Source organism: Pteropus medius, unplaced genomic scaffold (genome assembly GCF_902729225.1).
Source record: "Pteropus medius unplaced genomic scaffold, Ma_sr-lr_union100, whole genome shotgun sequence".
NCBI lineage: Eukaryota > Metazoa > Chordata > Mammalia > Chiroptera > Pteropodidae > Pteropus > Pteropus medius.
In genome coordinates this window covers 6,877,973-6,888,760 of record NW_024343733.1, presented here as the reverse complement: position 1 = coordinate 6,888,760, position 10,788 = coordinate 6,877,973, and the positions used below count along the sequence as shown (strand labels likewise).

The window sequence follows — 10,788 nt, the reverse complement described above, 5'->3', positions numbered from 1 at the left end:
GATAAATAATGGTTCACCCACAGCTACAATGGACAGTTGTGGCTATTAAAAGCTTTTAAGGAGCATATGGGATAATGTTTGCAATATTAACATTGTGGGGGAAAGAATGGCTGTAAACTGATTATACAGTATACTACCGATTTTGTAGTTAACCAAACCAAGATACATATTTCAGGGGGGAAAAATTACCCTTACATTGGTGGACAAACAGAACAGGCGAAAGAGAACAACTTAATAATGATCCAGGCAGGAACTGAAGAGGGGGGACCACACTAGAGCCGTGACAGAACAGGGAGGAGTGACAGGACAGGCTTTAGTGATAGATTTGCCAGTAAGGGTGGCATTGAAGGTAACACTCAAGATTTCTGGTCAAAAGAGCTAGTAGCAGTTTTATTTCACCAAAGGAATACAAAAACACAAGCACATCCGGGGTTAAGGGCAGAGGAAAATGACTAAATATTGGACATGTTGAGTTTAAAGAACTTTGGGATATCCAGGTGGATTTCAGATCTGAGCCAAAGGTGGTGCACAAAACAGACCAAAATCTCTGCCCTTGTGGAACTTAAATTCTCATGGGACAGAAGACAATGCACAAGACAAAGAAGAAAATTAGTAGTATGATAACATTGACCATGCAGGTCTGGGGCTTGGGAAAGATGTGGAAAGGATTTGGGCATTGTCAGAATATAGATGGTAGTTAAAGCCACACAGGTGAAGAATAGTTCCCAGGGAGAATGAGAGGAAAGCCACAACCAAGTCCTGGAAATACAGACATGGAAGGCCACAAGCAATGCCAAGAACCCAGCTCAAGATAGGAAAAGAAGAACAATCAGAAAGCAAAAGCAGAGTTTGGAGGAGGGAGGGAGTGATGTTCTCTAATATTGTAGAGAAGTACATCAGGACAGAGTGGTTTCAATGGAGTGGCGTGGGTAAAATCCAGATTATGAGGGCTGCGAAGTGAGTATGCAGAAAAGAGGGGAGATTACTCTCTTAAACTTGGCTGTGAAGAAGGAAGACAGGGTGATAAACTAGGAAGCGGGTAGAGGACAGAATCCAGGGAGAGACTGGACCTTGTGTAAAGGCTAGAGAGAAAAAGCGGGTGACGAGAGAGGTAGGATAGAGGAGAAATGCCACAGAAGGAGAAAGGTCAGTCACAGACCTGAGAAGAAAGACCGTTTCCACAGAGAGAGGAGTAGAGAAAGAATGTAGATACTTTTAGTTTGCTAAGCCTTCATAATGAAATACCATTCAGTGACTTAAGCAACAGAAATTTATTATCTCACAGTTCTGGAGGCTAGAAGTACAAAATCCAAGAATTGGTGGTGGTGATTCCTTTTGAGGATGGTGAAGGAAAAATTGTCCTAGGCCCCTCTCCTTGGCTTATAGGTGGTAGTCTTCATGTTCACATAGTGTTCTGCCTGTATCTTCACATCATCTTCCCTCTGTCCATCTCCCTGTGTCCAAATTTCCCCTTTTTAGAAGGACATCAGTCATATTGGAATAGGGCTCTCACCTTAATGACCTCATTTTAATTTAATTACCTCTGTAAAGATCCTGTCTCTAAATCAGGTCACATTCTGAAGTACTGGGAGTTAGGACACCAACATATTAATTGGGAGACGAGAGGGAGGCACAATTCAATCCATAAGAGATATAAATAAGTGTGTAGTTGGGAATGAGCTGATATCTGACAGCCTTTATTTTCTTTGTGAGGCTGAAATTGGGGGGAGCTGAAAGAGGGATGGGAGCAGCAGGTATCAAAGAAAGGACTGTCAAAGACCCAGCTGAGCTGGGAACTCAGAAGGATCCCAGTAATGAACACACTTCATGAATTAAAAAAATAGAATAGTGGGGTCTCTAGCCCTATAGTCACCAGTTATTTCATGACTGCTTGACAGCAGGTAGGAGAGTCCCCAACAGTGTGGCCAGGGTTTGAGAGCAAGCCTCCTGCCCCATGGCTGGCTAGCAAAGCTAAGGAAGGCAAGTTAGAAGTCAGAACTCTGGCCTGAGGCCCAGAGCAAGGGTCTAGTTCCTTGACCAGAGTCACAAGGCAGGAGTCTGGGTACTAGAACTGGAGCTTAGATTAGAGAAGAACTAGAAGCAAAACTGATCTGACATTGATCTCCATACTTTAGTGCAAAGAAGAATGTCCCAAAGTCTAGGCAGGACTCAACTTGAAAATAGGTGAGGATCAGGGAGTAAAGCAAGCCATTATAGATATGCAAGATCTGCTTATCTCATAGAAGCAGCATTTAAGGGCTATGGAGCCACTGAGGCCACAGACAAACCTCTGAGACCAAGAGCACTTCCAGGCCATGTAGAAATGAAGTCAAAATCAAGTTCTGCTGTGGGTCGATTTGACTTTTTTTTTTTTTCAATGTATGTTTTGTTTTAAAGTTTCAGTTCTCTGAGACAGGCTAAGGGGATCATATTATCCCACCACTTAAAGACCTCTGTTGGCTCTTATTGTGGCTATGACAGAAGTGTCATTTAGGGAAGCCAGTTGGCCAACTGAGGCAGCACATGACAACCTCCATGGCCCCAAATGTGGTCCCAGGTCTACAGACCCAAATGTGGTTAGTTTCTTACAGATACTACCCAAAATCAATGACTTTTTAAATGAGATAAAAAGCCACAATTATTTATTTACAATAAGAAATATAATTGTCAAACAATCTAAACTAGAATGTAAGTAAGCTTTCTGAAGATGGGACACTAGAGCATTGTGCCTGGCACAGAGAAGGCACTCAGTAATTTTTTGTTGAATGGATGGTTAAGAAGAAGAAGAGGAGGAGAAGCGGGGAGTAAAGAAGAGGAAGGGGAGAGGGAGGAGGAAGAAGAGAATGGAGGGAGGAGAGAGGGGAGGAGGAGGAAGAAGAAGCAGCTAGGGAGAGAAAAAGAGAAAGTGAAATTTTTGGCCAACAGGTACACAAAAAAGTGCTCAACAACACTTACCATTGGGGAAATGCAAATCAAAACTTCGTGATAATATCACCTTACACCTATTAGAATGGCCGTCATCAAAAAGACAAAGAATAGCAAGTGTTGGTGAAGATGCGAAGAAGAGAAACCCCTTGTGCATTGTTTGTGGAATTGTAAATTGGTACAGCCACTATGAAAAACAGTATGGAGGTTCCTCAAAAAATTGAAAATAGAACTAGCATATGATCCAGCAATTTCTCTTTTGGGTATTTACCCAAAGGAAATGAAATCTCTATCTCGAAAAGATATCTGCACTCTCATGTTCATTGCAGCATTATTTACAATAGTCAAGATATGGAAACAACCTAGGTGTCCATCAACTGATGGATAGGGAGAGAAAATGTGGTATGTATGTATATACAATGGAATAAAAAAGAAGGAGATTCTGCTTTTTACAGCAACATAGATGGACCTTGAGGGCATTCTGCTAAGTGAAATACGTCAGACATAGAAAGACAAATACTGTATGATCTCACTGTAGGATCTTTAAAAAAAAAAAGCAAAAACTGAATTCATAGATACAGAGAACAGATTGATGGTTGCCAGAGGTGGAGGGTTGGGGGTGAGCAAATGGCTAAATGTGATCAAAAGATAAAAACTTCCAGTTATATCAGATAAACTCTGGGGGTATAGTAGACAGCATGATAACTAAAGTTAACAACACTGTATTGTATAATATTTGAAAGTTGCTAAGAGAGTGAATCTTAAAAGCTCTTATCACAAGAAAAAAATCTATAACTGTGTGAGGTGATGGATATTAACTAAACTTATTGTGGTGACCATTTTGCAATATATACATAAAGCAAATTATGATGTTGTACATGTGAAACTAATACCATGTTATGTGTCAATCATATCTCAGTAAAGCTAGGGGAAAAAGTGAAAGTCTCATCACAACCGAAAAGCCCATTTTCTCTCTATAGAAAAACTATTTGAGGAGCCAGATTAAAAATCAGAGGATTATAAAAATAAATAAATAAATAAAAATTTTAAAGATGGTATTCCTCCTCTAGACTGAGCACCATACAGTATTCAGCTTTGCATCCCTAATCCCAGTTCTCAGAAGGTGCCCAGTAAAGGAAAATTTTAGTCCACATTTGCTTGACTGTCTACTTAGAAGTCATTGTTTTCTTCTTCCTGGTGCCAAAGCCACAGTCTTGTTTGGTCTAAGTCAGGCCCAGGTGGTCCCACTCTTGCCAGTGCTTGCTTTAAGAATGGGCATGTGACCTGATGGGGTGGGGATGGGATGGGGAAGTCTCTCAGAATGTTTCTGGAGGAAGTACTCTTTGCTCGTAAAAAGGGACACGCAAAAATTGCAGTCCTTCTTCCACTGGGCATTATCACGATGGCATTGATTGCATGAGACCTGGGGTGACTGCAGCCATCTAGCCACCAGCCAGAGGATAAAGCCCAAATCTAAAGGTGATAAGAACCAAGAAAATCACAGAAGACTCAGAGTCTGGGTATCCTTTATGCTGAGCAGCCCAACTACAGATTTCGTGTTACAAGAAATGACAAATGCCCTTACTACTGAAACTATTTTGAATCAGAGTTTCTAATTATTGCCTGGTTAAGATGGTTTTACCCTGAATCCATGATGAGTAAACTTCTGTAAGATCACCGAGTCGCTCTAGTATTACAAGTATAGACCTATCTGATTGCCTAATCCCAGGAGTGATAGCCCCTGACCTAAGTCATGGGTACTTTTTGAATAGCCTTTACACTAGGAATGAGTGAGAGGCTCCTAGGTGAGCTGGGGGGCTTAAATAAAAACAAACTCTTCATTTTCAGAAGGAAAGATGTTCAGAGGAACTGCTATTATGATGGGTAGAAAATAAAAATGTGGAAATGGACCTGACTAGGGGAAAAAAGTGTTCATGATTTTTAACAATTTTTGAGGTTTTAGTTTTGTGTTAGAAAAGGACTTAGGTTTCAAATCTTCTGTCCACTGTCTACATCATTAAAAGATTCTTTTTTCTTTTTTTTTTAATGCCTACAGGACCTGGTCTTCCTAAGTGGTCTCCCATCTAAGTACTAACCAGGCCTGACCCTGCTTAGCTCCCAAGATCAGACATCAGGCTTGTTCAGGGTGGCACGGACCATGACTCCTCTGGGGAGTGACCCCAGGACCTTCTGCATGTAAAGCAGATGTGCTAACTGCTACACTGTGGAACCATGTCCCATTAAAAGATATTACTCTTATAAAGATGAGAGTACAATAAAGAGAATTATATGATACTTTCTCCCACAAATAGAAATGGCGATCACAGGGGTTGATGCAAGACCCTCACAACACGTAAGCATGAGTCTTGGTTGTTTTTGGGCAAAGATTTCTAGTTTTGGCTCTATTACAGAATGACCATCCTGCTTCCCATTATGATATGTAAGTTATATGGCTTAGATGCTATGGTTATTGATTGAAAGTTATTTTATAATTTGATCAAACTATTACCATTACTTAAAAGTGTCAGCTGTAGGATAAGTTCTCACGAGATCATTCACCACCATTAATTATATTAATCATGCAAGGGAAAAGATGTTTCTCTCAGATGGAAAATCTAAACTGAGTGGAAAATCTTCAGGAGGTGCAGATCTAGTTGAACATTAGAATTAGCTAGGAGTTTTTGAAAGTATTGATGGTGATCCTTAAACATATGAAAAGATTCTCAACTTCACTCCTAATAAGAGAAATGCAAAACAAAACTACTCTGAATGTTTTTTTCATCTATTAGGTTGGCAAGAATCTGAAAGTTGATTGAATAATTTCACCATTATCTGGTCCTCCTCTACTTCTAAGGATATAAAGGATACAACTCTCTGCTCTCTCTTCATTTAGACTTGGCTTATCTGGTCCACAAAATGCAAGCAGAATTAACAGACTTCCCCTGGGCTGCAACGTTTAATAGCTGGTGCTATTAAAGAGACTCTCCAATTCTGTTCTCAGATTCAACTACGAGGGAGAAGGTCAAGTATTCTACTTGGTGTAGCCTCAGGATAGTAGAGCTTCCACCAGCCTGGACTGCTGAATTGATGCACAGAGGAACATCGCCCTGTCTGTGTCTAAGTCAGAAATTAACCTTTGTTGTGTTAAGCCACTTGCTGCCTAAGCCTAATCTAGTCTGACACACTGTCGATGAGGCTATGGAAATAAACATTCTCATATTACTGCTGAAGTAAAAAATGGTACAATCTTTAGGAAGGACACTTTGAGCATATCTGAAGATGTTCATGTATCCTTCAGTCTGCATTCTTATTTCTGGAAATTTATTCTACAATAATACCTGCTGTTATAGATTGAATGTTTGCGTCCACCCAAAATACATTTGTTGAAATCTAATCCTTAATTTGATGGTAACTGGAAGTGGGGCCTTTGGAAGATGACTAAGTCATGAGGGTGGAGCCCTCCTAAATGGAAGTAGTGCCCTAAAGGGCTCCCTCACCCTTTTCACCAAGTGAAGACACAGGAATCAGGAAGTGGGCCCTCATCTGACAGTGAATCTGCTGGCACCTTGAATTTTCCAGCCACCAGAATTGTGAGAAATAAATTTCTGTTTATAAGCCACTCAGTCTATGGTAGCTTGTTATAGCATCCCAAACAGAATAAGACACCTGCATACATATGAAATTATATGCATATATTGTGGCATTGTTTGTAACAATAAGAGTTTAGAAATAATTTGGATATCTGCCTACAACGACTGGTTAAATAAACTATGGTATATCTTCACAATGAAATAATATGCAAATGTAAAAACGAACAAGGAAGGTCTCCATATACTGGTATGGAAAGGTTTCCAGGACATATTATTAGATTTTTAAAAAGCCAGATGCAGAAGAATGGATATAATGTTTCCTTTAGTGTAAGGAAGGAGGAAAAAAATACAAATATATATATAGTTGTCCCTCTGTATCTGCAGGGGATTGGTTCCAGGACCCTCCACACCCCCCTACACACACACCAAAATCTGAGGATGCTCAAGTCCCTTGTGTAAAATGGTGTGATATTTTCATATAATCTATGTACATCCTCCCATCTACTTTAAAGCATCTCTAGATTACTTATAACACTTCATACAATGTATATTCTACATAATTGGTTATACTGTATTGTCTAGGGAATAATGACAAGAAAAAAAAGTATGTACATGTCCAGTACAGATGCAACCATCACAACCATTATAGTCCTAAATATATAGTACGTGACAGCAATATAATTTTTCTTAACTGCTGTTGGTTGAATTGTGGGTGCAAAGCCTGTAGATACAAAGAGCCAACTGTATTCTTATTTATTTTTACTTGCATAAAGGAACACTTGTGTATACACCAGGCAAATAAAAGTGATAAACTATAGTGGCGTCCAAGATAGATGGGGTGGGAGCAAGACTTATTAATGAATACCATTTGTATCATTTTTATATGTGAACCATATGAATGCATTACTTATTTTTTAAAAATATAGTACTCAGGTCTCCCCAGGTCAATTCAATGAGTCTCCTGCGATGGGGCCTGGGCATTTTATTTTTTTATGCTGCCCAGGTGATCAAAAGTTCAGCAAGGCTTCAGAGTTACTGCTTTAGGTCTCAGTCTCAGAAGAAACATGGGATCAGAGAAGGAGTTTTTGTGTTGTGGATGTGGGTAGTAGTTGGCCTTTGCTCTGTGTTCCAAAACTCTAGTGGCTCAAGTCACTCTGGTGGCTCATGTCACCCCGTATGGATGGAATACTATACTAGATGAGGGAGCTCCATCTGGGATAAATATTGACAGTGCTGTGGGATATAACAATAGATCATGTACCAAGCTGTCTGAGGCTGAGCACTATGAAATAGGAACTGGCCAGAAATAGAGATGGCGTAAGACGAAAACCAATTCTGAATTGACTTATCAGGAGTGTGTGATTGTAATCAGGAACCTTTTTCAGAGATGAGAAGGTCTATCAGAAGTTGTGATAGTGACCCTAACAAATCCTGGATCACACAGAGAGCAAGACAAAAGGCACACATTCAATATAGAAGATTTTTGGTCTAAAGATGGCAAACAATGGTCCATGGGCCAAATCCAGCCCACTGACTGTTTTGTATGTACTGTGAGCAAAGAATGGTTTTACGTATTTAAATGGTTGGGGAAAATCGAAAGAAAAGTATTTCATGACACATGAAAATTATGTGAAATTCAAATTTCGGCATCCATAAATAAAGTTTTATTGGATCTAGCTACACTCACACTCATTGGAATAAAGCCACATATATAGTCTATGGCTGCTTTCCTAATACAATGGCAGTTGAGTACTTGTGACAGAGACCATATGTGGCACTCCCATCCCTTTGCACTACTGCTCAACTTGGCGCACTACAAATTGCTGTGACACAGTTACAACTCAACAGTGTTTCAAATGCTACATATTGTCATTGTACCACAGTGTTTTATTTTCTTATTCCCAGGGCACATTCATTGTCAAAAGAAGATAAGTGGACTTTGAATAGCATACCTTTTAAGGCAACATGGAGTGTAGCTTATTTGGTTATTGAATTAGATGGCAAAGCATTGTGTTTATTATTCAGTGACACCGTATCTGTGCTAAAAGAACGCAATATATATCAACTTAGGCTAAGCAGTCATAGCATTCCCAACTCAAAGGAGAGCAAGTCAAAAAAAAAAAAAAATTAAAGTGGAACAGTTCACCAGAATTTCCTCACAAAAATAAAAAACGAAAATGAAGTTGCAATCAAAGGTTTCCAAGTGTCTCATTTGTTAGCCAAAGAAAGCTGCTTATTGATGCTGAGTTAATTAAACTATTTGATTTTAACAGCCAAAAAAATGCATCTGGAGAAAAGAAACTTGTCTTGAACTCTTAGTCATTCAGTTAGGGCAGTTGCTTAGACTTGAGGACATTAGGAGCACTATCAATTATGTTTTTAATTGGCTGAATTAAATAAAACAATGTATTATTTGAAGTTTTGTGAATTAAAATTACTGTATAAATTAGGTATTATTGAGTTCTTCAGTTAAGTAAAAGATGACTCAGATTTGAGTCTGCAAATTAGAATAACAGCAATATTATTGACAGAAAAGGAGAAGCTGAAAGGCAAAGTTTAATCCAAATGGAAGACTAAACAGAGAGGGAGATATGAGGCTAAACTTTAGGTCCAAACATTTATTCTAAATACATTTAATATGTTAGTAACAGGAAACAATGGCACAATCTCTTTAACCTTACTAAAACAAACTTTCAGTTTTCTCTGGCTTCTTTCCATTTTCATCCACCTACATTCAAAAACCATTTACTAAGTATGTATTATGTTCTGGGTACTGTGCTAGGCAGTGGAGATACAAAAAAATAACACTATAATCTGCCTCCAATATGATCAGATTAGGAAAAGAGAGACACTTTTAAACAATTACAATAGAATGGGATAAAAATTAATTTTGGCTGTGACCGCAGTGTTTGCATAGTAATCATAGGGTGTGGTCACTTTTTGTTCTAATGGAATCGCTAATGAGGAGGTGACCCCTAAAGCTTTCGTGGCGGCCTGCCACAGGAGAAGCTGTAGAAAAGTTAAGGCTGGGCTTCTACATGTAGAGACTGGAGACTAAAGTGCCACAGAAAGAGACTGAGGAGGTATATTTGGAGAGGTGAAAGAAATTGTTAGTGTTCCAGAAGCTGGGAGGGGCGGGAAAGGAGTCTTTCCAAAAAGAGATTTTCAGTATAAACACATAAGGCCAGGTGAAAAGAAAAATGATGGGTTCGATGAACATCACTAATGATCTCCAAAGACCAGTTTCAGGCAAAGTCAGGGTAGAAGCTAAACAAAGAAGGCTGAGCAACAAGTGAGTGATGATGAAGTGGGAAAATTTGGTAGTGACAAGCAAGTAGAAAATCAAACGGAGATTTTTTTCTCCCCACCTTCAACCACCCATTTTAAGATTTGCACACTTTGTTTTTAGGCTATGGAGGTAGAAGTCCAGGAAGAAGCTGAATAATAATGAAAAACTCTTATACGATGTTTAATATGTGCCAGGCACTATTCTAAACACTTTACACGTATTAGCTTGTTTAAAAATCCATGAGGCATGGATGGAATGATTAAGTAAGTGGCCCAAAGTCACTCAACTAGTCAATCAACTGAGCCAGGATTTGCAGCCAAGTAGTAAGCTTCAAATTCTGCGCTATTCAAATTGTACCTGGGACTAATACAACATTTAAGTATTTGGGGGATTGAGGAAAACGTGCTTATTTATGCTAAGTCACAAAAGGCACTAGACATTGACCTTTTAGTTTGCCTTAGAATGGACATCACCTATCAACCTATAGTCTAGGATATGTTCAACCTGAGGGAGGGGAGGGGAGGGAGTGTGCAAACGGTCAAAATGAAATTACACTGACAGACGGATCTAAGTATGGGTTTGTACGGCCTGCGACTCCCTTTTTGGATATGCTTTCTTGTCTGACCAGTTCCGGGGGTGGTGCTACTAATAATGGGGCACCAGTAGCCTGGAGGTTTCTCTCAATAGTCATTCATTCAACAAATATTTGAGCATCGACTCAGAGGTGAACAAGACGAACAACAGTCCTACTCCCTTAATATTTACATTCTATTTGGGGGTGGGGAGCAGAAAGGCTAGGAGGCCACTACTGGAGAGGGGTAAACAAGGGGGAATGAAAGATTAATTCGGAGAAGCAGGCAGGCGAGGCCTTGAGGCCACAAACGAGAGATGTTTGTATTTTACTTGCATCAATTCAGCACCAGTGAGGGCCAGGTTACCCCAGGCTGTACTTCCTAGACCACTTATCCTGGCAATCCAACCTTC

The 10,788-nt window shown here is 39.6% G+C and overlaps 1 long non-coding RNA gene across 1 annotated transcript; it reads left to right on the top strand.

Annotated features, from left to right (window-relative positions):
* The first annotated feature begins 3,475 nt into the window (after positions 1-3,475).
* Positions 3,476-6,544, top strand: LOC120606835 (uncharacterized). Its single transcript, XR_005654001.1, has 2 exons — positions 3,476-5,278; positions 5,715-6,544. It is a non-coding gene; the product is annotated as an uncharacterized LOC120606835 (long non-coding RNA).
* Positions 6,545-10,788: the final 4,244 nt, after the last annotated feature.